The sequence below is a fragment of the Mastomys coucha genome, unplaced genomic scaffold, assembly GCF_008632895.1.
Source record: "Mastomys coucha isolate ucsf_1 unplaced genomic scaffold, UCSF_Mcou_1 pScaffold22, whole genome shotgun sequence".
Classification (NCBI taxonomy): Eukaryota; Metazoa; Chordata; class Mammalia; order Rodentia; family Muridae; genus Mastomys; species Mastomys coucha.
The window spans coordinates 194,254,891-194,262,431 of NW_022196905.1; the positions used below are offsets into that span (position 1 = coordinate 194,254,891).

A 7,541-nucleotide genomic window follows, 5' to 3' on the forward strand; every position below is an offset into this window, starting at 1 on the left:
TTCTGGGTTCCTGTGGTTGTGGTAACTCTTATGCCTCTGTAACATTGTATCTGATTGGAAGGAAGAATGGAAGATTGGAGTGTTGGAGTGTATAATAGAACGACAAAAAAAACCTTCTAAAAATAGCTTTTGATCAAAACTATCTCTTTGCCATCTTTTGTTTCAAGACAGGCTAAGTAGCAAAATATGTGTGGTTTCAAAGATATTAAAATTCTTCTTGTGAAGAACAAAGGAGAGTAGAATCTAATTAGAATACTGGTAGCATTTGTTGCTGTTTTCTAAATATTTTCTCTTTTTGTGGCTTCCAACCTTGATGCATTCTTTTTCAAGTAACTTGTACAGTGAATGTTTTTGAAACACTGAGTTTTGAGTAAGATTAATACTACTATCCATGTCCTAAGGATTTAAGGTCTAATTTGAAGAGAGCATTTTTCCACTAATTAGTCATAGAGATGAGGATCTGAAATCAGTTTTCATATGTCAAAATTGGATGTACAATGAAGACAGTAAATTTTTGGGAGGTCTATGGCTCTGAAAAAGTACTAAAATAATGTAGGTTTAAGTCCAATATAATTAGGTAAGTATTACATTATTTTTTTTTGTAACAGAATGATATTCCATCTTCTTTCACTTTCTTATTTTCTGTGTGTGAAGTTGAAATCAGAAAATTTTCCAAAAGAAGACATCAGATTCCTTGGAAGTGGAGTTACATACAGTTGCTAGCCACCATGTGGGTGCTGAAAACTAAGCCTAGAGCCTCGCCTCGGCAAGAAGAACAAGTGCTCTTAGCCATTAAGCCATCATCTCTCCAGCTGCTTATTTGAATTCTTATTTTTAAAAAATATTTTCACTTAAGTAGACCATGTATCAAATATAACTTGATGTAGACATGCAAAAGCACTTTAAAGGGAGTTGAAAACACTTATTCCTTTAAGAACATTTGACATTAGAACATTTTCCCATTTAATCTCCATGCTAGGATTTAAGTAGTTTATTATTTGAATTTTCACCTGCAATTGGATTATATGGCCTTATTGTTTTGAACTATTTTTCACAGTATAACTCTATGACTGTCCATTGTGCTGATATCTTAGTAGAACTCACATTAGAATATACTTTATACATTGATCCCTACTTTGAATCCCATATTTAAATGGTTTCTATAAGAGAGAGAACACTCGCATAATTATCAGTTATTTACGCTTCCATGTTGTATGAGATAAGAGGATATTGTATGATTCTCATGAGGGCTTGTAGGGTACTGTAAGCATGGTCATTCTAGACACAAAGGCACTCCCCACATGCAACATGAATCATAACGTGCCTCATGATTCACCAGTCACAGTGTAGTTCCTCATTTTCCTAAACTCCAAATAAATCTTTTTAAATCACAACACAATGATTGTTGATTTCTAAAATAGTCCAGCCAGAGGTTTTAAAGGTAGGGATCCAGAAGCAGATAATTTCAAGTTGGAAGCATGTTATGTGTTTCCTTTATTTTCTGTCTGAGATGTCTACTTTGGGACTTTATTTGGCTCTGCTGTGTCAGGGCAGTACCCTTTTGGTCACTGGAAATACCATGTCACATTGTAAAAGAAACTTTATAACTAGATGAATAAACTTGCTAAATATATTTTAAAAAATCATTCTGGTGATGAATATTTTATACTGTTTCCATAATAATAGTTTTAGTAATTTAGAATTTAGTGATTTTTATTCTAAATGACTTGCCAAATTTGGAATGAGTCTGTAAGTAGCCGAAACTAGTTGCCAGATATAACTTAAAATAATTTTTTAATAACAATTTTTTTAAAGCATAGATTCCCACTTCTAAGCAGTAGTATTTACAGAGGACATTCAGTTGCTTCAAAGAGATGTGGACCTGGGTTTTACAACTATAATTCTAAGTATTTTGAGATCAGTGGAATAAAAGTGATAGGAGCCAGCTAACAGAGACTGAACATTTACTCTAGTTTAATTTCCATAATTGCTGTTTTAAAATCCCATATAATTGCCTGATATTTTATAAATTGCCTGAAGACATATTTCTAATGCATAAGGATTTTGTCTCAAGTACTATAGGAATATGCTTCTTTGAATTTCTTTACTATTGATTACTAATAATACTAGTAGTATATTTTTACTGAGTACAGGGACCTAGATTTGACTCCCAGATAATTCAAGTACATTATTTTTAATCATTATATTTTGAATTGTTAGTAGAGAGCCTAGGGTCACTGAAATCACATGGACTTTGGAGGTAGTTCTAGCTTTGAATTGAGCACCTTAGGATGTATATGCTTTTTTGTCAGGCTTCCTTGACTATAAACTAAAGGAATAATGCTTCTGTTGTATACTTATCTCACTGGGGAGGAAAAACCTGTTTTTAGTTCATGATTTAATAGTGGCAGTATTTAAAGGCTTGGTTCCATGTTTCTGGATCCTTAGTAAAGAATATCCTAGAAGTGGGGACATGTAGAAGAAACTTACCCATGTCAAACAGAAAGCAGAGATAGGACAGAAAGTCTGGAACCAAACCATCTCATGGATATGTTCTCAGTAACCACATGCCTTCATATAGGGCCTACCTCCTAACATTTGCAAAACCATCCTAAATAGTTCTACCTGCTGGGAACATGTGGAGCATTTTACTCAAACCACATTGTAAGGAAGTCCATTTAATGCAGTATTTCATGTTTAGGGTCAGTTCCAATAAAGCCTTGGTCCATTCTTCAGTGCCTGCCAAAAGTGTTACATTCTTAAGTATGAGTTACACTCTTGACCTGGCCTCTTGATAAGAGAGAATGAAGCTCATCTAAGCACCCATTAATTAATGTTATCTGTGCTTGTTTAGGGCACGCTTAGGAGATATAAATAAAATAACTCTTTTTAAGATACCAATGCTCTTCATGTTGTGGAAGCCATTGAAAGGTACCAGACTCTGTTTTTGTTAAGTCACTGTCAGTCATATAAGGAAACTAGAAAGTACAGAGAAAAGGAATAAGTCAAGTTTACTGTGCTCATAGTTCATTTCAACCTGTGGGTCACAACCCTTGGGGTCGAATGGCCCTTACACAGTGGTCACTTATTAGATATCCTGCATATCATTTCTCTCAATCCTCCTTTATCATTGTGCTGGCTTTTGTTGTATGCCAGAGTGATACAACCTCATTATGGAACAGGGAACCTTATTTTGTTAATTGCCTTTAGCAGATTGGTTGGTGTGCAAGCCTCTAGGTTATTTTCTTGGTTGATATGGATGGATTTCTATAATGTTTGGTGCCATCCCTGTTCTGATGCTCCAGGGTGGTCTAAGAAGGCAGACTGAGCACATCTTGAAGAGCAACCCAGTAGCAGCACTCTTCCATGGACCATTCTGGGCAATGCTACCTCTAGGCAGGTGGTCTAGGGTAGTCTAAGAAAGCAGTATGAGCAATCCATGAAGACTAAGCCACTGTGTCTCTAGTAAGAAGCACGGCATCTTCATCCACTCCTCATTGGTTCCTGCCCTTCCTTTCCCTCATAATACACTGTAATGTGTAAGAAATTGAAATAAACCCTTCCTTCCCAAGATACTGTTGGTCATAGTGTTTATCATAGCAGTAGAAACCTTGGTCAAGATCAGTATTTATCTTCCTCGTGAGACTTCACCACTACATTGAAGATTTTATTTCATGGTGAGTTTTATAAAAACACTTCATTCACTAATCCATAGACTGAAGAAAGTACTCAGATGGCAGAGATCAGCAAGGAAGGTAGAATTTAGTCCACAGCCTTTATTGAAATTTCTACATAAAAAGCAAGGGTTTCAATCTTTCCGATTGACTAGTTAGAATCATTGCAGCAGGTCCTGTAATCTAAGTGGTGATTGGCAGGCCTCAAAAGCAAGGTAGAAAAATATTGCTTCCTAGAGAATTGGACCAAAAATAAAGGACATATGGCTCCAGGGAGAGGAAGTTTCGGACTCTGTGTAATAATTCTAACCTCTTTCCTTATTTAGCAACATCTTCAAGAGTTGATTCTTCTTGTTCAGCTTTTTTTCTTTAGATTATCTTATCTGACTAATTACCTTTTCCCTCCTTTCTATCGTGACTCTCCCCACCCTCACACACTTAAGCATTTTTAAGTTTTATTTGTGTTGTTGTTTGTTTTGTTTTATTTCACTAATTCTTTCTTTAGCTGTATGGTTACTAATTTAATCTACTAAGATCTATTTTGGTTACTGTATCGTTCAGATCATATATATATATATCTATCTGCTTTGGCAGGTGCCCTTGAACAGTCATCTATATCTTTAGAAGACAAAAGCCAGAGGTTGGTACTGGCTATTTTCCTTGAATTGATTGAATAGACTGACTGGCCAGTAAGTTCTAGGGTTCTTCCTGTCTCTGCCTTGTCTACACATAGGTTATATAGACTTGTTCTATGCCCAGCTTTTCACATGGGTGCTGGAGGTAAAACATGCATTCTCTTGCTAGTGTACCAAGTGTTTCACTGACTGAACCATCTCCCCAACACGATATCTCCATTATTATAGGACTTGGTCAGAATAAGATAAACTAAGAAGTATAGAAAAGAGCTGAACAAGTATTAATTGGCAATGAATGCTTAGAAATGCTTAGAATCCTGGTTCTGTCCTAAAAGCAATCATTTGATGATGACAGTGTAGAAAGGCCTTGACCATTTCAAGAGAAAATGTTTGCCAACACAGATAACATTACAGTCTAGTATTTGAATACTACACAGGCTAAGAACTGGCCATTATGGAAAGGACTCAGACTTTGCATAAAAGATATAAATTATAGTGTACAACTAGACTTGGAAGAAAAATCTTATTCCTGGGGACAAGTTACCCAACCAAGCAAATTACCAAGTCCAGAATGCTGTTAACTTGGAAAACTACTGACACATGTATCTTCTATCCTTCCTGACATGGATCAAGATTGATAATGACATTTAATTTACTTTTTGTCAGTACAGAACTTTTGCATGCCAGTTGCCAAGATTGAAAGTGTACATTCCCTGATTCTCAGGAATATCTGCTGTGATTAATGCTTGGTACTTGTTCATCTAAATACAAGTTTACTGAAGGGAAGCATGTTAACCCTCTAGATATTCATTTGGCAGTCCACACAAGGCAGTGGGGTACACACGAATTCAGGATGATTATAGAAGGAAAAAATTTCTTTATTAAGAAAACACAGACAATTAACAGATATGTCCTCTAAAATGAGCCCTTTCATATGTAATAGTGTGGTATTAGTTTCTATTGGTTAATGTCACATTTCTATTTTAACTCCATAAGAATGAATGGTTTTATGAAGAATGCTGTAATATACAATATGTTATTGAATGGTTTTTATGAAGAATTCTGTAATATACAATATGTTATTGAATGATGCTTATGAAAGAAAAATGTTGAGATGCAGAACACACCATTTCAGATTATGAGACACAGAAAACATTTGGAGAGATTGTATATTCACCTCTATGGTAATAGAGGAAAAGAGAAGAGAGCATTTTCCTAAAAGACACTGACTGTGAAAGATTTCTGAATGTAAGTTTCATAACAAAGATTACCAAGCTGCCAAATCATTAGGTTAATGATAGTTTCAGATTGCTTAAAGAGGCTTGCTATCCTTCAGATTTGGGAATAATTATATGTTAAGGAAATGTGAATAAAATTAGACTCAGAAAAAACTATAAAAGCAGCAGAATATATATTCAGGAGGACAAAATTTAAAGTCTGAGCACAAGGTACTGAAGAATAATAAATAATAATGGTGAAAAATATTATATATATGATGTGGAGAATAGCACTTTGATTTTTAATCTCTCTAATGTATCCTTTAGAGTTTAAATTAGAATTAGACATTGCCTAAATTTGAACCAACATTATTTTTTGGGAGTCCAAGGATTGCTTCTTATTTTATCTGTTTGTCGTAATTGGTAGCATATCAAACTGATGGCTTTAATTGAATGCCTTGTAATATAAATTGTATCTATATTTACATAAATATAGATCCAGGGCTCTTATATCTACTCTCTGTCAGAGTAGTTATTACCTATTCATTTAGCTCTTAACATGTACTACATCCAAGGCAAGTGTCATGTATGTGACTTTTTATAAATTTAACATTCATAAACGGATTAGATGGATTGTACAGATAATCTCCTGTGCTCTGTCAATAAAAAAGCCTACAGCCAATGAATGGAGGGGGGAATAGAAGGTGGGATATATTTCAAGAGACAGACAATTCTCAGAAAGAGTCAGGTGTAGGAGATTATCGCCAACTTTGGAAGATATGATCACTTAAACCTGAGAAGAGGTAACTAATTCTAGGGAAGGCATAGATTGTTTAAATGGGTTATGTAACTAATGAGCTAGGGGAACAAGCCAAAGCTTATGGCCTAAGCATTTATTCATATGCAATTACTTACGTCTCACAGTCATTATTTCTGGGAACAGAGGAAGGGTAGAAAAGCCAATGGCAACAAGAGGTCTTGATCATGGATGGTGCTAAGGGAGAAAAACCATGTTAAGAAATATTTGTTTTATCCATTAACTTATTTTGCTACCTATTAACATATGGTCACCTTGTTTTCACAGTTTTCTTCTCTATATGTTCTCCTTCTGTCTATATCTGGTTGCTATTTATTGTGTACTTCCTATGTGCCAGGCATCGAGTATGTGTGTATAATTAACATGAACTTATGAAAACCTTTGATTTTTTTTATTCAATGTTATTGTATAAATTCTCGAGTAATCTATCAGTAAGTCAGCTATTCTTTTCCTCTAAAATATGTCTAAAATCCATGAGGTCTATGAATTTCAATGGTCACTATTCCTAAACTGGTTTGGTATTATGCCCTGCTTTCATGACTGCAGTAAAACCTAATTTCTTCTCTCTCCCCTCTCCTCTCCTCCCCTCCCCTCCCTTCTTCTCCTCTCCTCTTCTCTCTTCTCTTCTCCTCTCTTCTCCTCTCTTCTCTTCTCTTCCCTTCATATTCAAGTCTAATCTATCCATGGAAGTCAGATAGTCTCTCTAACTGTGAAGCCACCTCCTTCCTAGATACATGCTATATTGAGGATAACACAACCCATTCTGCTTTCACCACTAAGAACTTCTGTGAGTTTTGTTCCCACCACATTGCCACATTTTCAGAAGAATGGAGTCTTTTCCTTCTGTCTGTTTTGTAATCGCATTCTTTTCTGAGAGTTTGGAATGTTCTTCCTTAGATGAGCATGGCTGGATCTGCTTTTTGTTGAGACTCCAGCTTCAGTTCCAATGCATGGTGGGGGAGGGGTCTACATTCTTTTTCTATTCCAAATTAACCACCCAGTTTTATCGTGGTCCTCTACTTTCAGAATCATTTTGATAATTTCTTTATTTATTTGCATACTTCTTTTTTTTTTTTTATTTGCATACTTCTTAATTGACTCTTTCTATATGGGAAGTGCCAAAGCTTTGAAAGATTTTTATTCATAGTTCTGGATAGCTGAGTGCTCACAAGTAAAAGTGAAATCTGGTTTTTGTTCT

The 7,541-nt window shown here is 35.3% G+C and overlaps 1 protein-coding gene and 1 long non-coding RNA gene across 2 annotated transcripts in view; one reads left to right on the forward strand and one right to left on the reverse strand.

Annotated features, from left to right (window-relative positions):
* Nucleotides 1-7,178, reverse strand: part of LOC116069285 — a 21,275-nt gene extending 14,097 nt beyond the window's left edge. The window contains exons 1-2 of the long non-coding RNA XR_004109955.1: nt 7,117-7,178; nt 6,442-6,520 (exon numbers count right to left, since the gene is read on the reverse strand). This is a non-coding gene — a long non-coding RNA (uncharacterized LOC116069285). The remainder of the gene's footprint in view (nt 1-6,441; nt 6,521-7,116) is intronic.
* Nucleotides 1-7,541, forward strand: part of Vegfc (vascular endothelial growth factor C) — a 94,671-nt gene that overhangs the window by 23,249 nt on the left and 63,881 nt on the right. The gene's annotated exons all lie outside the window — the stretch shown is intronic.